This window comes from Phalacrocorax carbo, chromosome 3 (assembly GCF_963921805.1).
Source record: "Phalacrocorax carbo chromosome 3, bPhaCar2.1, whole genome shotgun sequence".
Classification (NCBI taxonomy): domain Eukaryota; kingdom Metazoa; phylum Chordata; class Aves; order Suliformes; family Phalacrocoracidae; genus Phalacrocorax; species Phalacrocorax carbo.
In genome coordinates, this window is record NC_087515.1 from 8,527,852 (window position 1) to 8,550,239 (window position 22,388).

At 40.4% G+C, this 22,388-nt stretch overlaps 1 protein-coding gene across 4 annotated transcripts in view; it reads left to right on the forward strand.

The window, feature by feature from the left end:
* CHRM3 (cholinergic receptor muscarinic 3) overlaps nucleotides 1-22,388 on the forward strand; it is a 291,335-nt gene that overhangs the window by 70,730 nt on the left and 198,217 nt on the right. For 2 of the 4 annotated variants that reach the window (XM_064445767.1, XM_064445769.1), the window contains exon 2: nucleotides 17,726-17,838. The exons of the other annotated variants lie outside the window; for them this stretch is intronic. The gene's annotated coding sequence lies outside the window, so the exon portion shown is untranslated. The remainder of the gene's footprint in view (nucleotides 1-17,725; nucleotides 17,839-22,388) is intronic. 4 annotated transcript variants of the gene reach the window in all.

Sequence of the window (22,388 nt, forward strand, 5' to 3'; positions counted from 1 at the left end):
ATTAAACCAGGTTCTTGATATAATTCCTATAATCTGATAGGCTCTTACACGCCTGAATCCTCTGCAACGGTGGAGTATGAAGTAGGTAAGGGACTTTCTCAATGCCTAGCAGGAATGGTATGTTAAAGCAAGGAAAGGACCATCTTCCTGGTGAAAGTCAGTCTGGTACCATAATCCCAACAGCATCTGCTGACGCTGCTGTCTTTGAAAGCAGATCTCTTCCTGATGCTCTCCTGGAATAAACAGGTGGCTCCAGCGATGTGACATGTCCAGATTTAATTTAGGTATCTCTGGCCAAGCAATGAACTGAAAAATAGATAAGGTACAGGTGAGATGTAAACAGATTTCAGAGAAAATTATACCACTACAGCTCCCTACCTGGCACAAATTGTAAGAAAAACTTTGCCTTTTAGTTATTCATAGGGAAAAATCATCCTTTAAAATACTCACTTTTTCACATGGTATTGAAGGTAGTTTTGTACATGAATACCTGATAGGTCCTTTTCACATCTTAAAATCAAAGTTTAAAGGATTTTATAGACCTTTTTGAGTCTTTGCCTTTAGGAAACACAGATGACACTTTTTATTGTTGACTTAAATTCTCTTAATTTTTGATTAAATTTGAATTGAATTCAAATTATTGTTGACTCAGTTGACAACTGAACTGTCTGTCCAGCAATAATTTCATAAAGCCCTTCATGTAATGCAGGGTCATTTGACTACTCTTATCTGGAAATCCAGAATAGTTGTAATTATTGAAGGAGAAAGTAATTTTTTCAGTGCTCATGATAGAGGGACATTTTAGAGAGTACTTATCTTTATGGAAGAAAGATTGTAAAAGCTCTACAGTGGAGAAGACAGACATTACTCGTTCAGGCCTAAGAATGATGAGCAATGCTTAAGCTGAATATGTGTTTGAGAATTAGTCTCTCACTTAAGAGGACATCATTCTTCCTGCCTGGAGCCGTGTCTTAGGTTTGTTTCTTTTTTCTGTGACCCTTTTCTTTACCCTTTTCCGTATGTGATAGCCATGCGTAACTGCTGTGCTCGTGCCACTCCTGCCTTCCCTCTGCCTGTATCCTCTACAGAGCCAGTATTTCAGAGAAAAGAAATATACAAACCATTTATTCATTCATCCCTTTCCTGCCTCCTCCTTGTTTGCAAAATGAGCAGGAAGCTATTTGTGCCTGGTGACTCACCATCAGATTTTACGAGGGGATTATGCTGAACGTCACTGATTCACACACTCTCGGCTTTGTCGGAGGTCAATGTCTTGGCAGCATTCCCCTGTAAATACCATACAAGTACCAAGCTGTTGATCTTGAGAGCTTTAAGTCATTTTTGCCTTCCATGGTAGCAGTTGTGCATCTTGTTCCGAAGAGTTTCCAACAGGGGGACGAGGTGACAAGTTCTGCCTCTGTATCGAATAGAGAAATTTCCTGACATTCAGTTGATATGGGGGTACCTGCTCAGCAGCAGCCCCCTCCCCTCCACCCTGAAGCATGCACTGATTTTTACTTTCCTTAATTCAATGAGCTGTTGAGAGGAACACACAAAATCTGATTAGATACTATTCACAGCCTTTCACTTTGTAATTCTCCTCCCCTCTTACCACACAGTTGCTTCTTGCCCCTTTATATCTATTCTCCGTCTTCTGTTGCCTTCCTTCAGGGTGCTAATCTTTAAGATCCCTTAAGGAACTATCACCTCTTTGAAATCAGGGAGATTTCCATGAATTTAAGAGTTAGGCTACAAAATCCCAGCTGGGGACTTGGGATTTACTTGTTTGTATTTCTGTAACACTTTCTGCGTATTTATGGGCACACACACGACGCAGCTGTAGGAAGCTGTGCATTCAGTAGCATATGGGGAGGTCCAAGAGGCAGTCCTGCAAGCAGTAACACGACTGCCTAATTAACTTTGTTTTCCTGAGCCATGCCAGTGACACAGTACTTCTTGCAGAAGGAGCCACTGTACATGTTGTACACAAGATCTTGCAAAGGAAAAGGTCGGTTGAAGACTTACCAGTGATGGAAAACAAGAAATGTCCCTTAGGGTTGATACAAGTTTGAATATGTTCTTCTTTGTATTGTAGTAATTTTCAGATTTTTAAAATAGTCAGCTTGCTTGTTTTACTTTTAAAATGCTTTGAGACGCTTGGAATATTAGGATAAAAGAGCTGAAAGAAACTTTCTAGACATGAATACAGGTTTCTGCCATCTGACACCCCCAGTCAGTCCTATTCCTTCCTGATTCCCGTGTGTTGCTCTGCTCCTGCAGGACATTTGCTTGGAGCCCTTCTGTTTCCACTGGCAATCCAGAGGTCCTTTAGTTCTTGCCAGGAAGGCAAAGATCATCTCCTTTGGAAAGGCTCTTGTGTAGACGAGCTCCACTACCACCAGGCATGCCACTGGATGCATTTTTTAACTTGCTGATGGAGACTGCCAGGACGCCTGTGATGGGATAAGATGAAGAACATTCTCCAAGCCGTCCAGGTTCATGTAGCTTTGGGCAGAGCTCAGTGTAGACACAGATTGTCCCTTCTCTCAATATCTAATATCCAGGCAATAAAGTCTCTGTAGACCAGAGAATAGTAACAGGTGGACCATTCTTCTTCACAGCAATGGGGTTTTCTCTTTGTGATGTGTTTTCTTACTGAAAATGTGCTTTCTAAGCTCTGTTATATACCTTTCTCACATACTTGCACAGAAAATTAATCCATTACTAAAATATTGCTATTACCTTTGGCTGCTTTATAGACTAGTATATAAAGCAACATCTTTTTTTCCTAATATAGGAATGTTCAATTAGATCTGGAATTTAAACAAGTTTGTTCCATAAGCAACAAAAATAAGTTTATTTCTTGTGGATTTGTTTCCTGTCTTATGCCATCTACATCTTCCTCTCTCTGTGTGGATCTGATTCAGAAAGAATGTGCTAGAACAGAACCGCAGATGTGCCTGGTGCCAGCAGGTGGAATGGCTGCGAGGCAAAACAGATTAAGGCTGAGTGTTTCTTGCCCCTTTTTTTGCTAGGTGTTCTTTCATTACTAGTGTCTGTTTCCGCTCCCCATTAATCCTGAAACTTGTAGAAACCTCACAACTTGGAGACTCACGTATGCATTCCATTTTGGAGAGTCTTCACTGAAAACTGAAAGAAATCTCCCCACCTTGAAGGATATTTCTTCATTTTGTATTATCATGATCTCATTGTAGCTGATGTTACAACAATTGATTGACCTGACGTTGGAACTGCTAGATCAGGTGAACATATATTTTATTGGAGAGCACCTGAGTGGCAAGGTTTGCTGACGGTATAAACTTAGTTGGGATAGTGAGGGAAACTGTAAAGAATTTCAGAGGGATTTTAGGAGATAGAGGTAGTACTGTACACAGAAGCCATACCACATGTGGCTCAGTGATTTTGTCAAGTGGCTGGAGGCTGGGAAAAGGCGGGGTATGCTTGGGGATCACTTATGTTATTGCCTGCGTATTTCCTTCTGGGCCCTGTTGGACGTGACATTTTGACCTCATTGGAGCCCTTTCTGAGGCGGTGCAGTACTCTTATGTTCCTACCAGTTTCCGAAAAGACAATATGTTTAAAAAGCCAGAAAAGCTGTTTGAACCATGACAAAGAAATAAGGACGGGAAAACCATGAAAGGAAAGAAAAATAAACAAACCACTCATGCATAAATTGTACTTGGGAAGAAACAACTGTAATATGGAGAATTTATGATGTAGTTCATACTTTATATAAAATAAAATGTGTAATTCTGTACTTCTTATTAGGAAGTCTTAAGCTGTCTCTCTTCAGTGGCCTATGCTCTGGTTTGTAAAGGAAGATGTTAGTATCCTTGGGAGAATCAAATGTTTTCAGGTCACTGGGCAGGAAAATCTTTAGTTTGGCTGGATGTACAAAGTGAACTTCAGCACAAATTCCACGAGATGAGATTAAAAACATACATTTACAATTACTGTCTTTTAGAAACTTTTGGAGAAACAACATCTGTTACAAAAAAAATTGGTTTGTTTTACCTGGGAAGAGATGGTCATTGATGTTTATTGACTTGTTGCGGTCACCATCTAAAACAGAAGCACAGTCCCCTGTCACCAGAGTGTCTGAGGAATTGCTGGTTAACTCAGCTTGGAGAGAAATGTCAGTGTATTTCAGATGTCAGTATTGTCACGTATTGTTGCAGTTATTGTCGTAGATAGTATTAATCTTTATTGATTTCATTAGGATATATTGAAACTAAACTCCACATAGGTAACCAGTATTCTTCCCTCTCTCTTCCCCCCTCCGCCCTTTGCTTCTCTCCCCAAATATCTTAGCTGTAGAAGCCAGTCTCGGAGGTAGCTCTAAGGTTGTTATGGTTTGGGCATGTATTTGCTCATCGGCTCTGTTCAGGATTGTTGAGTGTCTCGTTGTTTTCATTAATTCGTGGGTGATTTACTTTAAAAGCAAATGTTTTTTTTTTTTTAGAAAGGAACATGCAGTCTTCAGCTGCTCAGTCTCTCTGTGTATAATTGGTACGTTGTTCAGTGAAGCTATTGGTGAAAGTAAGAAATCTAGCCTCATAAATTAGGGTTTTTCTTCTATAGACTACTCCTTGGGATTTTTGGGTAGTTAAAGCCAAATTATCCCTTCTGAGGCAGCAATCATATAATTCAGACTCGTTTTATTCTATTTACCTCTTATATACTTTCATCAGCCTGATTTTAAACTACAGATTTTAAAAATAAAAAAACTCTAGTGAAGTCATGCTCATTGCCAGTGAAACATAGTAAGCCTACTCTTAAACTTATATTACTGCAACATAATCTACATTTCCTCTCAGTCTCTAGTTTTGTCACATTTACAGTTTATGCCAATAGGATTTGGATGGAGAGAACAGAAGATTTGAACACAGTCAGTGCTGTAATTTTCTTACAGCTAGGCGTTGCATATTTTGGCCAAAAGCCTGATGAGCTTAATGTGATATTTCTATTATTTTGAATGTCTAAAGTTTGTTACTAAACTTGAATTTTGATACCATAGCAATGGTTGTTCTATGAGTACTGAAAAGATTTATAGGAATTTGATGTATCCTTCTAATTACTTACAGTGGAGAATAAGGTTGAATTTGATGCCCTTCTTCTATATGATCTCTTTTCTGCATTATTGGTGTACTGTATGGAATGCTGTGGTATTTAAAATCTTAATTTCCTGTAGCTTATGTGACTTTTTTTTGAAGCAAATTGCAAAATGAGCGGTCACAAAGTACAACAGGCTTCCTGTGAAGAATCTCTGGGAAAAACATCACCTTTCTATTAAGAAAAACAGTGGTAGAAAAATAATAATGAAAATGAACCACTTAAGGTATTTTTAGTTATTAGATTATTATTTTTTTTAACAAGGACTCCACTCTTTCTTAGAGACAAAAATAACAAAACACAAATCTAAGTAAAAAATCCATGTCCCTCCATCCTCCTTATAACTTATTATTTGGAAAAAAACACAGAAATCTGTTTTGAGTGTGTTCAAAACTCAGACTAGTTTTTTTCAAAATCCCCATATACTTTAAAAAAAGCTTAGAACTGATAAGACAATATGGTTAAGCATCTTCTGTGTGGAAAGGATGTCTGTTGAGCAAAAACGTGTCTCCAAAAAAATTTTGGCATTTTTTTAAAGTTGCAAGTTCCAGGACACCACGTGCTCTGGAATGTGCCTGAATGAAATAGAAATAACTTTTTACATGTAATCTGATTTTTAAAATAAATAAATAAAAAGCGAGAGAGACAATAAATAGATTGTATTTGTTAAATGAAATAAATAGAACAGTTTCTAGTGTTCCATCGGGGTAAACCAATCATACCTGCTTCCCCCCCCCCTTACCCTTCTTATACCAGTTGCATTACAGGGTCACAGTTTTGTAGGATTTGTTAAGAACGCAATTACCCTGTTATTTTGTATAAAGCACAGTTATAAAGTTACATGGTTCTGTAGGTAGTATGAGATAATGATCGTAAATAATGATAGCGAGATAAACTTGTGACCACAGAAGAGTATTGTGTTTTCACAAAAGCATCTTTCTTTGTTGATGTTCTATTGAATTATTCTAATTGTTTTGTTATGGGATTTTGAAATAGAATGAGAAAAAGAACGTCCTTTTAAGCCTTCACCAGCCTTGAAATCATTCTCTTCTCCAATGATTTAATTGTTAAGTGTCAGCAAGTGTTGGATGTTTACGCTCTTCTTCTTCAGTAGTTGCCCATTTCAGAGGGTAGGGGGAAAAGTTAGGCGAGTATTGGTGAGTACTTCTGATGGTACATAGTGGTGCTTATCATTCAAACATGGTGTTAAAACAGTTTTCGGTGCACACTGCCTGACCTCCTTAATGCAGGTAGAAATCTGTCAGCCTGTCCATAGCAGGAGGAGCGAGGCTTTGTTGCTGTGCTCACAGGGATGTTTCTGACCGTGTGCGCTACGTGATGAACTCAAGCCTGGATACCAGGCGAGGAAATAAAGTCAGCATTTGGACTGGGTATTCTGGGTTTTCCTCAAAGTATTTCTGGGTAAATTTGAAGGGACTAAAACATTCTTTCTGGGTCTTAGGTAGCAGAAAAAGTCCATTGGCAGGGAAACTTATAGCCTTATTAGCTGAATTAGCAAAGTTATACTTTACTGAGAAGGGAGGTTAAGGGGTTGTTTTGTTTCGATGGTACAAATTTTGTGGTCTCTTAAACACAAGCACTTTTTTACGTGTTTCACCTACAGGAAACGTATGAGATAAAGAGAAGTTTCAAAGGAAGGTGTTCTACTGAAGTCTATCAAGGCTGAAAACTATGACTTCTCTTCCCATTTGTATTTCTAATTCCTAGTCTGATGAAACAAAACAAGAATGATATGGTTCTTTAGACATCGACCCAAAGTTTACAAAGTGATTGTCCCTCCATATATAGCATGTTCTTGCTTGCCTTTTGGAAGCTTTTTTAATATCTGAAGGTTAGCCCTCAGGTCATAGCTTTTATAGGTTTAGCGTAAACCTTTAATCTCTCTTTAATGATTTTGGTGAGTAGCTTATTCTCATAATTATTACTAATAAAGCTACCACATACCAAAGTACAGTACATCCTTGCAGTATCAAAATTCTTTCTTATTTGTTTATATCTTATTAGCAGAAAAAATATTGCCAGTCTCCTCTTATTTCCCCCAGAAAGGACCTTCCTAGACACTATAATAACACAGACCAGGAGTAATGTAGAAAAAGAATATTCAGATTTTTCTAATAACACTGGAAGCAGTGTTAATTTTGAGGGAAAAGCTTGTTGAATTTTTCTTTCTTATTTTCTTTTTTTTTTTTTTTTTTTTTTGTTGCCTGGAGTTAAGTTACAATAAGAATTATGCCAAAACAGTAATAGAAATAGGGTTTTAAACATCGGATTTTATCACCCATAGAAAAATTGGTAATATAACTTGACTATCTGGGGTTTGTACAATATGTACTTATGCCTTAATAACAGATGACATCTGCTGAACTAATTTGCTCAGCAGTATAAAGAGCTGCATATATTGTGAACTAATGGATATTCTCTGTTACCTCAAAGCTTTTTGAACTTTATACATCTTACTCATTATAGCAGAATTACTCATTCCTTAGAAATTTTGCTATACAGTATTTTCACAGAAAAATAAATATAATGAAACTTTCTAACTCTCCTTTCTTCCCATGTCTTGTAATTTTCCCTGTACTTTCAGGATGCTACTTCCAATACAATTCTTCTAGCAAAGAGAAGACGACTTGCTGATTATGCCTCTGGTATCTCCATTATTGTTTTTGATTCACCAGAGGAAAAAGCTCTGACAAATGGGCCAGCTGGCTCCCTTCCCCAAGAGACAGAGTAGTTTGCTGGTCCCTATATTCCCAAATTTGAGGTTCTAACCTTCCCTCTCCCCAAACCTGCTGCTCTAAACAGGCAGCCTGTGAATTGCTTAGAGCATCACTAGCAAGCTTCAGGGTAAAGCAACACTTCAAATATTCAGTAACTCACCCATGTACAAGGTAAGTGAGGTACAGTATTGACACTTTTCAACTTCTCAACTAGTTTTTAAAAGTCTTTTTTTTTTTTTAATCCCCCCTCCAGTGATATCTGCTGCATCCTTTGAGAAGTGCCGGTATGTTTCTAGCTTGAATCTCTAACTGGAAGATCCCTGAGGGTTTTTGACTGATGCTTGACTGTACCTTTGTAAGTGCATAAATGCTGGCCATGCTTTAGCTGGTAGTAAGGTTTAGCAAAAAGCAGCACCAGTGCACAGAGGAGTTGAGAGCTCAGTACCTGTTTATTGCTAGTCAGCAGAGCAGGATGTGAAGTTTTGGCAACATATTTGACTATGCTGTGTATTGCTGAAAGAAAAACTCCCAGGGAAGTTTGTCTTGCCAGTAATCCTCAAATCTTTCAATTTTGCAATAACCCATTTCCCCGCACTGCCCCTACCGAGTTTTTTCTTCAGTTTAGATGATGCAGATATTCTGAAGTGCAACTTTTTTTCTCCTTCTCACTGCATTTTTGGGGGGATGGGGGAAGGGAGGAATCAGCATTTCAAACCTGCACCTGTAGAAGAAAACATTGAACAAGATCTGGGGTCCTAGAGGAAGTCTTTAGAGCAACCAGATACATGACTGTGTAACCATAAGGGATACGCAACTAATGAACACTAGGCAAACATGTAACATTAAAAGTTGCCAGGTGAGGACAACTAATGCAGCTGATAGGAAGGCCGTGAATGGAAAGGCAGTTGAACAGTTTTATTTATAACTCATGGTTAACATCGCTCTGTGCACTGTATAATGGTCAATTACTGACTGCTTAAATTACCTCATATAGTAAGACTTCATCCTGTAATGCACAGACTCTGAGATGGCTGCTTTCTTTCCTCCACATCTTAAATGTTATCTTTGCTCCCAAGAAACTGGGACTGTTTTCATATTTTGTAATCCCAGTTAGTGTGTATAGTAGGTATTTGCTGCACCAAGTTGGGTGTCCTACGTACATGTCCTACATACCTACGTACATGTCCTACGTACCAGCGAAGAGAAGGGTGAATGACCCTTCTGAAGGAGGTTAAAAACAGTTGGTCATCCCCTCACTTCTGAATCACTGCTGGTGTTGACGTGCATCAAGGAGGAGGTGCCATGAAATGTTCCAACCTCATTTCTCCTAGGCAGGTTGTATTACAATATAATATAGGTGGTATGTGACACTTTATTTTTTCCACAATGATGATGTGGATGGCATATTTAGAGGTTTATTGTTAATTAACACCAGTTCATTAAAGGATTAGTTCTGTGGGCATGTTCTAAGCACAACCGTGTTGTTGCTGTGTGAGGATAAGCTGACCTCACGGTTAAGGGAACAGTGTTCTGCTCTCGGTCTCCATCCACAGTCAATCCTGGTTAAGGATTCTTTCCTGGATAAAGAGTAATTTTCTTTTGATCTTGTTTTTTTAATGAACTGTTATTGTAAGGTGGTAGACTATCTGCCTAACATCAATTTTGACTTTATTCATTGCCCTCCTACTTTATTCGTATCTCACACAGGCAAAAGGTGATGAAATAACAGTACAGAAAAAGTTGGGTTTGGTTTGAACTGTTGTGTAGCACAACAGACTGCGCAGGAACAACTGTACTTCCCCAGAATGTTATTTGGTTCATAGAATATGAAGATACAAATACTTGCTTTGCCAAGCAGTATCAATGACTGTTCACAGAATTTAAATGTGTTGAGAAGCAGTATTTTTAAATTTAACATCTCCTTTCTGTTGCTGATATGGCAAAAATATTCTGGTGGGTCAGCTCTTTTCTGCAAAGGGAAAAGAAATATGAAGCTATTCCTCTAATTTAAAAAGAAGAAATAGGTAGTTGACAGAGACAGAGCACAGTTGTTCCTGACGTCCACTGGTCAGGAATCTGTTAGAGACTGTATATTGCTCTGAAAGTTAATCTTGCATCATAGAAAGGATGTGCACTGCAGTGCTGAAGAATGACTGTCACATTTTTGTTACATATTTGCTCAGAACTGAGCTCTCTCACAGGAAATACATTAGCCCTATTTCTTTGCCTGATTGTCCTGCTAATGGAAGAGAGTGAGTGACAAGAGAAGTTCATGGACTGGTTTAGGAGGAAATTTTTTTTAAAATGACACACCTTTTAAAAATTATACTCAGATTATATCATATGCTCAGTTTATTACCATGCATATAAGAAGTGATACTCAGAACCTGTTGATATAAACTGACATGTCGGTTCCTCTGTTCTGTTCCCTTACAGCAGGGAAACAGGTATTTTTCCCCACAAAGACCTTAAAAAACGTGCAGACAAATATTCACATAGCATTGTGAGGCTTCATGCAGATCTGGCCTAAATGAAGACCAAGGTTTGAATGGGAAATTAAGCAAAATGTTCATCCAAATACTTCTAAAGAATAAATGTCAGAAATAATAGATACCACTAATGACTATGTGGAGTACTGCCTAAATTTCAAACCAAATTGACACTGTTCATCAGTAATTTGTTACTAGAATTTTTATTTTAAAATAAACTACTGTAAAATCATACATAATTTTATACATATAACACTGCTGAAATGTTGAGACAAACAACCTTAAATGCATTGCAAACACTAAACAAGCATGTAGTAAGGTCGGGGTTCGTTATGGAGAAAAAAGCAAAAAAAGATGCAAAAGAAGTGTAAAATCTGTTTCAGTGTTTCACTTGCTCTACTACAAGCATTATTCACTGTTCAGAGATCACAGGTAAATAGTCCTTCTTTCCTGAGATTGAAAACCTATTGTTTGAAAAGTTAGTATCAGCTAATTCTTTGTGAAAATTCATAGAATCACAGACTGGCAGGGGTTGGAAGGGACCTCTGGAGATTGTCTTGTCTAACCCCCCCTGCTTGAGCAGGCACACCCAGAGCAGGGGGCACAGGAACACATCCAGGTGGGGTTTGAATGTCTCCAGGGAAGGGACTCCACAGCCTCCCTGGGCAGCCTGTGCCCCTGCTCTGGCACCCGCACAGGGAAAAAGATTTTTCTCATGTTTAGCTGGAACTTGCTGTGTTCCAACTTGTGCCCATTGCCCTTGTCCTGTCCTTGGGCACCACTGAAGAGAGCCTAGTCGCATCGTCCTGACACCCACCCTTTAGATATTTATAGGCGTTGATGAAATCCCCCCTCAGTTTTCTCCAGGCTGAACAAACCCAAGTCTCTCAGCCCTTCCTCACAAGGGAGATGCTCCAGTCCCTTGATCATCTTTGTAGCTCTCCAATGGACTTGCTCAAGCAGTTCCATGTCCTTCTTAAACTGGGGGGCCCAAAACTGGACACAGCACTCGAAATGTGTTCTCACCAGGGCAGAGTAGAGGGGGAGGATAACCTCTCTGTTGAGCTGTTGGCCACCCTCCTTTTAATGCATCCCAGGATACTGTTGGCCGCCTTGGCCACAAGGGCACATTGCTGGCTCAGGGTCACCTTGCTGTCCACCAGCACTCCCAGGTCCTTCTCAACAGAGCCGCTTTCCAGTAGGTCAGCCCCCAACATGTAAATTCTTCATAAAATCACAATTTTTTTGAACAATGCATGCTGCCAGATGTACTTTTAATTAACTGTGATCCAAATGTAGCTTCATTACATTTATCTTTTTCTTGACTTTTTTCTTTTTTGAAAATAGCATTTTAATGGAAAATCATATTCTTTGGCCTCTGAGCAGTAGATTTTTTTTGTTGTTGTTGTAAGCGTAAGCTGAATTGGTTACAATTTGAAAATAGGCCAGTGGGTAGTAGAGTTTGTATAAGGACTCGAAAGCACTTTATCAGTACTTATTAGACATTGTGGTTATAAGGTCTTACTGTTAAAACAAACTTGAGAGTTTCAAGCAATAATATGCTACTCCACAGTTTTTAAATATTGCATATTCGTAACATTAAACAAGTTTGATTAAAACAACAGTTACAATAGTTGCCAGGGGCCAAAACGTTTGTCATTTGGGTATGATCCAGTTCTGTTCATTATAAGGAGGCAAATGCATCCAGTTTCTCTTCCTGCTGTAAAAAATTAATATATTGTTATTCTTCAGTGTGTTATAATAAACAGTTGGCATTTAGCATGTCATTGATGCAAATTTTAGCATAACCAAACCTAATGAGAAGTTTTCATTTAAATAAACTGTATAAATAGCAATCAGTTGGAATATAGTCAATGGTTTAAAACAAGCTGTTTGAGTGTTTTATCATGAAAGCTCTTTAGCACTTCTGTACATTTATACAGTGTGTGTGTCCTGGTCTGCACAGTGTGTAGCGCGCAGAACTGTTGGGTTTTTGTGTTTTCTTTTTGTTACGTTATACCAGGTAGTAACTGTGGGCTTGGCTGATTTAAAAAAAGAATAAGGGTCAAGAATGATGTGTAGAATTAGAGGTATAGGTACACAAATTGTTCTCCTCTGTGATACACTTTGAGTGAAAATTGATGGATCCAACAACTAAGTATGTATCTAATACTAAATATGCATTTTGGCTCAGGGGGATGCGTGCAGAGGAGCAGAGGCAGCCACTGCAGGAGTGCCTGCACGCCGCTCTGCCCCTGCAGGTGAGCAGCACTGGGACAGGCTTGTATAACCTCACTGTAAAGGGTGCGTGGGTGACTCATGTATTTTTATCTGTCCAAGCCACTTGCAGTTAGCTATTCGAGATTACCCTTTCATTGATTGTGAAATACACACAAAACACCTGTGGTTTTTAATTAGTTTTCAGTGCAGGTTGCTTGTTAAGAAAAAACCCTTTGCCTTTGTTGAAATGACAGCTTAGATTTCGGTAGAGAACACCACTTGCAAACTACTTCTGTTGATAACGTTCGCTTTCTTCAAAGCAACTTTTATAATTAATGAAATCAATTGCAGATTCATGTTCCATCTGCGTACTTATATAGCTGTATGGGACACTCGGGAAATTGCCCTTTTTTAGAAAGGCTTTTGTGGAGATGGCAGAGAGACATACGTACAGCCTAAAACTGGCTCCACATCTCTGAGACAGGAATCCAGGATAAAATATTTTCTTCATCCTTAAAGACTATCTGAGTCTTTTTGTATTGTACTGACCTTAGAACCTCTGCTCTTGGAGCAGGCTGCCCTTCATGCTGGAGGTGGTTACTGGTGCCAGTCCCTATACCTGTGCTGGGGCACTGCTGGCTGCAGGGGGCTGGCTGCAGGGGCGTGCGGTCCCTATATAATGCTGATGCACAGGGACCAGTGTTTTTCATGGAGTTGTAGGTGCGGCTGTAACTTCCACCAGATGTTTTGTGTCCAGAAGTGAAGTTGCAAATAAAATCTTACTGTCCACCTGTGCCACTTAAGTGCTGGGAAGAGATCAAGACTGGCTGCGATGAGCAGATTTTTAGTTGTTTGCATTTCAGGTGTTTTGTAACTTTCACTAATATTTAGTAGCTTCTTTCAAAAGTTTCTATATTCTGAATACTATCTTATTTGGTTTTGAGTGTACTAAAAAAAAATAACAATTTTAATCCTTGCAAGGTTTATTTTTCCTTCATATTCTTAAAGTATTTAAAAGCCTCAAAGTCTTTTATGGCTTTGAATTTTATGGGCTGTCAAAATACCACAGGAAGGCCAAAACTTGTATTGTTTTGTCTCTGCAGATGTCTTCTTGAAGGATTAAAGCGGTCAGCAGAATGTGTAAACAGCATTTCCAGCTTTTAAAGTTAGTCACTAGAGCATCCTTAAGAGCAGCTTGGGAATCTAGTCCTGCAAGACAAAGCCCTCACTGGTATGAGGGAATGATGGTCAGGGGCTTCTGTTAAAATGTTTTAGTAACTTCGCACTTCACAGCCGTTAGTCAATGCGTCGCTTGCCTTTCAGACGCAGTGATTGATCGTGTGTGTAACTAGTCCATTGACATATAAAATAGAGTGCATTTACTTTAACCACAAGTTTACCTCAAGTTATATCAGTGTGATTATTTAAACAAAGGTGTAGTTAGTCAGAAATTATAATGTGACTGCAGCAGTTATCTGACCAGTGTTCACTGTGCACACTGATGGCTTTCTACGTTCTACAGCTTCTCACGCCGCAAAGAAGAATATTTGAAGTTTGTGAAAATTTTGGGGAAGATACTGCTTTAGTGGAAAGGAAAGCGTGTGCTGATATAAAAAAGAGTTCTCATGTTAATTTTCATTCTTTCAGAGGAAAGAACTAGGAGAGTGGAAAATTGTCTCCTCACAGTTTCTTAAACATAAACCCTGCTCCCACAGACCTTAAAGATTTTTTCTAGTTGTTTTGTTGTTGTTGTTTGGGGTTTTGGGGCATGGGGTGGGGTTTTTTTTTGTTTTGTTTTGTTTTTTTTTGTCCTTTAATCACCTGGAAGTCATTCAATGGAGTCTAAACCAGTTCAAGGAGCAATGTAGGGGAAAAACTGATTATCTGATTACCCACCTCACTGTCTTGGCAGGGCCCACCTGATGCCCTTTCATAAGTTCAGAGCTGGAAATGATGAAAATAAAGTAATTTGAATAAAATAACAAACTGATCACTTTGTCTAAATAATTTATGGGAAGAGCTTATCATAAAGATATTGGTTCTTGCAGACTTTGAGGGGAGAAAAGGAATATCCTGTAAAAGACCTCAAATAACCCTATCAGTTCTGTTTGAAATTTTTCACATTTTATTTTAATTTAATTTTGTCTTTAGAAAGCCCTGAATTTTAGAAGTTTGTACTGCATAATACATTGACATAGCAAAGCTGTGAACTTGCAATACTGGGTTAAAATACTAATGTATTCATAGAAATACTGTCTTCACCGATAAAATATTTCTCAAATCAAGGGTGCAATTTGACATGCATTTCAGGAGTAGCAGGTTAAGCAGTTTATCTTCTCCTTTCTGTGCCTACCCCTGAGCTACCTCGTGAACTACGCCATTGCTGTTTTGTAGCCAAGTGGAAAACTGAGTGCGGGAAACAAACCCGCCCTTAAAAATAAAAAAAGTTTTGACAAGTTATTTTTGAGTTGGACCAATTCCCCACTCGTGTTCCCTTGTGTTGAAAAGGCACTGGGGAGGTGAACAATAGCAGCAGTAAGTAGCTTGGTGTAGCATCTGCTTAAAGTTGCTGATTGCCTGAACAAAGCCTGACTATACTTGAAAATAGGTAATTTTGTCCTTTGAAACAGAATTAGAAAACAAATACAGAAAAGTGTTTAGAATATCACGCACATCAAAAACTATTGTATGTGAGGAGAATGCCTTTTCCTAAGCATATTTGTTTTGACTTTCATGCAGGTCTCCACCATGACAAAATATTCTCATATTTAGGTGAATTAAGAGTTTATTTCCTGTGTAAAATAAATCTGGATAAGAGTTGGTTATAGTGAATTTGTGTGATGACATTTTCTACCCATCCAATTTTCATACAGTTACATGTCACTTGGCTGAACCTGTAATTCAGCATTTCTAATGGGTTTTAGATAAGAAAGGCAGACCAGAAAGGTTAAATGTTTGGAAGGGTCAGGTAGCTGCCCTTAAGCTTATTAACAGAATTTAGATGTAGAATTTCAGCAGAAAGGGGCAAAAGTGGGACTGATTGCAGACAAAAATAATCTGCAGAAAATGGTCAGAAAATTATATTCATTTTACCTAAGCTTTTCTCATTAAAGGTGAAGAGAAAATCAATTCCCTAGCTTTTAAGATCTCTGCAGTTATATGGAAAATGTAAAACCCTACTTCAGAGAGATCTTTGAAATCTCATTCTGTATCTCATGAAAAATGTGTTTTGGAACCCCCACTTTCAAAATGTTGCATGAAAGAGGAACCACCATGCTGGGATCACACTTTCACTCTAGTCTTGACTTTCTTTTAATGTAAAATTTGACATTAAATATAACTGAAAGAAAAAGCCTCTTCTGAGAAGAAATATTTAAATCTGAAACTACAGAAATGGGATGCTTCAAGACTGGTAGAACTCTCACAACCCTTTTTGCTTTGAGGGAAAAAAACCCTCAAAACCTAAAACCCAAAACAAACCCAAATTTGCCAGATTTTCAGTTTGAAGTAGTTTTCAGTTTAAGTAGCTGCACTTTCTGGGAATTTGGAGGAGCCATGAAAGAACGATTCTGTAAAAAAAAAAAAATCAGGAAGCTCTACTAAGGATTTATTAGGAGAAAACAAGATTGCTGAAAATTGCTGACTTTATCTGTTATTCATTGAAACTCTGTCAGCTTTTACCTCTGTGGTATGCAGCCACTTGTCCTGGAGCCCACCTTTCACAGAATCATAGAACAGAATGGTTTGGGTTGGAAGGGGCCTTTAGAGGCCACCCTGTCCAACCCCCCTGCTGTGAGCAGGGACAGCTTCAACTAGATCAGGTCGCTCAGAGCCCCGTCCAACCTGACCTTGAATGTTTCCAGGGGTGGGGCATCAACCACCTCTCTGGGCAACCTGGGACAGTGTTTCGCCACCCTTGCTGTAAAAAATCTTTTCCTTATATCCAGTCTAAATCTACCCTCCTTTAGTTTAAAGCCATCACCCCCTGTCCTGTCACAGCAGGCCTTGCTAAAGAGTTTGCCCCCATCTTTCCTACAGTCCCCCTTCAAGCACTGAAAGGCCACAATAAGGTCTCCCCGCAGCCTTCTCCTCTCCAGGCTGAACAGCCCCAGCTCTCTCAGCCTGGCCTCGCAGGAGAGGTGCTCCAGCCCTCGGATCATTTTTGTGGCCACCTCTGGACCCGCTCCAACAGGTCCATGTCCCTCCTGTGCTGAGGGCCCCAGAGCTGGACGCAGCACTGCAGGGGGGCCTCCCCAGAGCGGAGCAGAGGGGCAGAATCACCCCCCTCGCCCTGCTGCCCACGCTGCTGGGGATGCAGCCCGGGAGAGGGTTGGCTTTCTGGGCTGCGAGAGCACATTGTCGGCTCATGTCCAGCTTTTCATCCACCAGTACCCCCAAGCCCTTCTCTGCAGGGCTGCTCTCAGTCCTTCGCCTTTCTTGCCTTTCTGCCCATCATCTGTGTTTAAAAATGCAATCTTGAGATCAGATCCTCAAATGAGCTTTGTATAACTCTGGCCTTCATGTTTAGTGAAATAGAAACAAGGAATTTATAGGAATATGTTACTGTTGATGGGATGATGGGTGTTAACCCAAGTTAAGCAGCGTACCTTGTGTTAGGGGTGTTGGAGTTTCAGCTACCTGCCGACGCGTGTGGCAGGCTGCAGGCCCAGCCCGGCCGCCTGCTCACGTGTGGCGCGTTTCCCCGTCATGCACCTCTGTAGTTAATTTTGGCGTGTGGATCTTATGCTTTGGTGGAAATTACACTGTGATGTCCTGCATAAAAGAACAAAAAAGGAAAATAAAGTAGTGCTTGAAAATGTTGTTTTGAATAAAATGCTGATGCATAAAACTTTCATCATTAAAACAAGGAATAAGAGATCTGAATCCTGAAAAGTCAGCTGAAAGCCAAAAAAACTGCAGAACTGCAAGTGAACTACCTGAACAAAATACATTGCAGTCGTTGCAAGAGAAGCTCTTGCTGCATGGTGATGGTGTGCAAAAGGCTCTTTTCTAACTCTCTTTTTACAAGTATAATTAAAGAGCAGTGGAATTGTATTTTAAATAAGGAACACACAGTTTTCCCTATTTTAATGTCTGATTATCTTCTGTGTGTTTTTTTTGTTTTGTTTTTTTTTTTTGTTTAAGATCTTGATGGTTATGGCAAAATCTTTCATCAGCGTATGGCATAATGGGCTACCGGTTGGATGATTTACAGTCATCTGAAACATGATGTATACTACTTCTCTTCCTTGTCCATGGTAAGTTTTGTTCCTGCACATACCTTTTAAATACTTGACTTCAGAGAAGTAACTAAAAGTTTGTGGTGACCTGCATTGGATGTTGTTCCCATTGTTTTCATATGGACTAGCCTAGAGTTGTTAATTTACTGAACACATAAAAACCAGTTCTTCTTCTTAAGCTGTTTGAGGATGTTTTGTTTTAAAAACTTAACTTCAAAAAATAGCCATACAAAATTTTTCTCTCTTTTGGATGTTTTTAGAGCTGTGCAAAGATCCTGATACGCAGCTTGAAATGTTATCTTTCCCTTCAGCTTGAAAGCATCTTCGTCTCTGTGGGAGTGTCTTAGTTCAAATTAGATTCCAGAGAAATGTTCTCTTTGGTATGACACGTACTGCAACGTATTTTAGAAAAAAATAACTGTAACTATGTTACAAATATAATTCAAAACACAGGGGAAAAAATAAATTGGAGAAAATATTTAGAAAGAAGTTGTCAGTTTTATTTTTGCACTGCTTCGATGTTCTGTGCCTACAATTAATCTGATTATAGTGTCCATGAGCAATGTTAAGTATTGTATAAACAATCATATTAAAAGCAAGGCTCCTCATAGTACAACTGAACTACCACTCCTGATTTACAGTGTTCAGACATGCAATAATGAGATCCAAAGCACTAGTTGTTCATTTGGCTAAACGCATTGACAAACCAAATTTGGATATCAAAATGTTCCACTGACTGCTCTTCAACACACCAGAAATAGAAGCCCAGTGCTCTGTCCAAATATCAGGTTAAACAGCTGAGGTTAAAGTCCCCGCTGTCTTGTTCTTCGCTTTTTTAAGGGCTTTGACATGGCTCTTACGCCAGTTTATTTGTGAATGGTACTGAATTTTCTGCAATAGTTGCTTAGCCATTGTTAAAATCTGTCTGTAAATGTTATCTTAAGTCTGTGTCTAGGGTTCAAGTTAGAAAAAGTATCACATGCCAGCAGAAAAGGTGTCTTTTCTTTTCTCTTTCTGTTCCAGATTTCAGAGTCCTTAGAGGTATGCAGAAGTAGCGAGAAAAGCAGAGGGATGCGAGCATTGAGAATAGAAGAGGCAAATTAATGGCATTAGTCAAAGCCATTCTTATGATATGCTTAAGTACTGTAATGAACAAAGACAGAGGCAATACAGTTTCCAGGGGTGTGTTTGCACTTGATAATGGAAAGATGTGTTTAAGTATCGCTTATAAATGGATAGAGATATTTACCAGCAAAAATGTTTACTATTAATTTTGGTGGAAGTAGGTATTTACACAGTGAAATGGACAGACATATGGCATGTCTTTTTCATCCTTTGGAGGGCATCTTCAGCCTGCCTTTCTTACCAATTTCAGCTGGGTTTGTGTTTCAAACCATATGTCTCCCAGGTACTAACCATACAGCTCTGAATGCAGGGAGCCAGATAAATAGCAAAGAAAACATCACCTCACTTGTTTCCGCTGGCAAATTATTGGGGGGAGTGGACGGAAGATATTGTTTGATGGGCTATCTAGCACCTGTTGATTCTGCGAGGCAGTTCCCCGGGTATTCATTGAGTTCTGCGCTGCTCCCTAACCAGGCTTTTTATTTGCCGAATTAGCCAATTTGTTTCAAAGACTTAACCTTTTCTTTTCTCCCCTTCCTTATCAGCAATGTGCCATACATTTCTGAGCCTGTGTTTGCATCCTGAATGTGCACTGATTCATGATGAAATAAGGGCTTTGTGACAGGTCTCGTGGAAAAACTAACTTCTTTAATCAGAGAAAAGAATGTCTATCCCATATGTGTAAACACTCTAGGATTTTGTCTCCTTTTCCAGAGGTTTGCTACACCACATTTTACTGCAATTATTCCCTGTGTCCACCAGCATGAATCTAGGCCACAGTGTTTCCTTTGTGGCCAAAGTAAAAAAGAAAAATAGTGTGATGACATCTGAAATTCTTTAAGAAATGCCATTTTACATTGCCCTGATAATGAAAATAAAACACTGCTTGCTTTGGCAGTCGTATTGGTCAGAATTGTTCATTTTTGCAGGCAAAAACTCTTCAAAGAGGACGTGTGTGTGAAAGGGCATCTTCATTCCTCCCCTCACTCTTCTATCCACTCGACTCACGTAAGCTCTCAAAAGCCCAGTGAGTTACCCCACTGCTTCTTTCTAACCAGATTAAAGCTAAGGTCGGCAGCAGTAAGTAAACTAGTGTCACCACACATGACATTCTACCCTTACTACAGTAGTTTGCGGAATGATCTCTGGAGGCTAAATAAGCCTTACTTGTCAAATTCAAACCCTCCAAGAGAAGAAACAGTATTCAAAACAGTAATATATGTTTAGAATCTGTAAAATAATAATGATGGTAATAATAGTTCCAGTTTGTTCCCAAATCCTATACTCCATTAGCTAGACCAGGGTAACCTACTACAGAAAGTTGTGGGCGTTTGCTACAGGCCGCCTGATCAAGAAGAGGAAGCTGATGAAGCCTTCTACAGACAGCTGGAAGTAGCCTCACAATCTCAGGCCCTGGTCCTCATGGGGGACTTCAACCACCCTGATATTCGCTGGAAAAGCAACACGGCGAGCCATGCACGATCCAGAAGGTTCCTGCAGAGCATCGAGGACAATTTTTTGATGCAAGCGGTGGAGGAGCCAATGAGGCAAGATGTGCTGCTCGACCTTATCCTAATAAACATGGAAGGGCTGGTTGAGGATGTGAAAGTTGGGTGTAGCCTTAGCCGCAGTGACCATGAGATGGTTGAGTTCAGGATACTGCGTGGTAGAAGCAGGGCTATGAGTTGGGTTACAACCTTAGACTTCAAGAGGGCCAACTTTGGCCTCTTCAAAGACCTGCTAGGAGGAATCCCATGGGCTAGGGCTCTGGAAGGCAGGGGTGTCCAAGAGAGCTGGACAGTATTCAAGGACCACTTCCTCTGAACTCAAGATTGGTGCATCCCCAGGAGAAAGAAGTCAGGCAAGGGAGCCAGGAGACCCACATGGATGAGTAAAGAGCTTCTAGAGAAACTCAAATGGAAGAAGGAGGTTCACAGTATGTGGAAAAAGGAACTGGCCACTTGGGAGGAATATAGGAATGTTGTCAGGGTATGCAGAGATGCGATGAGGAAGGCCAAGGCCCACTTGGAATTAAATCTGGCAATGCATGTCAAAGATGACAAGAAGGGCTTCTTTAAATATATCGGCAGTAGAAGGCAGACTGGGGATACAGTCGGCCCACTCCTGAGCAAGGAAGGGGCCTGGTAATGCAGGATGCAGAGAAGGTGGAGTTACTGAATGCCTTCTTTGCCTCGGTCTTTACTGCTAAGGCTGGCCCTCAGGCATCTCAGCCCCCAGAAGAGAGAATAAAACTGGGACAAAGGAAGACTTACCATCAGCTGAGAAAGACTGGGTCAGGTATCACCTATGCAAACTGGATCCTCGCAAATCCATGAGCCTCGATGGGATGCACCCATGAGTGCTGAGGGAGCGGGTGGATGTTCTTACTGAGCCACTCTCCATTATCTTTCAAAGGTCATGGAGGACAGGAGAGGTGGCTGAGGACTAGAGGACAGCAAATGTTAATCCAATCTTCAAAAAGGGCAAGAAGGAGGGCCTGTGGAACTATAGGCCAGTCAGCCTTACCTTCATCCCCGGATAGGTGATGGAGCAGTTCATCCTGGAGGTCATCTCCAGGCATGTAGAGGACAAGAAGGTTATCAGAAATAGTCAACATGGATTCACCAAGGGGAGATCATGCTAGATCAACCTGATAGTCTTCTACGATGGCATGACTGGCTGGGTTGACGAAGGGAGAGCAATGGATGTTGTCTATCTCGAATTCAGTAAGGCATTCGACACTGTCTCCCATAGCCTCCTCACAGGCAAGCTAAGGAAGTGAGGGATGGATGAGTGGGCAGTGAGATGGACAGAGAACTGGCTTCAGCAACAAAACTCAGAGGGTCGTGATCAACGGAGCAGAGTCTGGATGGAGGCCTGTCACTAGTGGTGTTCCCCAGGGGTCTGGGCTGGGTCCAGTCCTGTTCAACATAGTCATCAATTACCTGGATGATGGGACAGAGTGTAACCTCAGCAAGTTCGCTGGTGATACCAAGCTGGGAGGGGTGGCTGATACACCAGAAGGCTGGGCTGCCATCCAGCGAGACCTGGACAGGCTGGAGAGCTGGGCCCAGGGGAACCTCATGAAATTCAACAAGAGCAAGTGCAAGGTCCTGCCCCTGGGGAGGAACAACCCCATGCACCAGTACAGGCCAGGGGCCGAACTACTGGAAAGAGGCTCTGTTGAGAAGGACCTGGGAGTGCTGGTGGACAGCAAGGTGACCCTGAGCCAGCAATGTGCCCTTGTGGCCAAGAAGGCCAAGGGTATCCTGGGGTGCATTAAAAGGAGGGTGGCCAGCAGGTTAACAGAGAGGTTATCCTCCTCCTCTGCTCTGCCCTGGTGAGAACACATTTGGAGTGCTGTGTCCAGTTTTGGGCCCCCAGTTTAAGAAGGATGTGGAACTGCTTGAGCAAGTCCATTGGAGAGCTACAAAGATGATCAA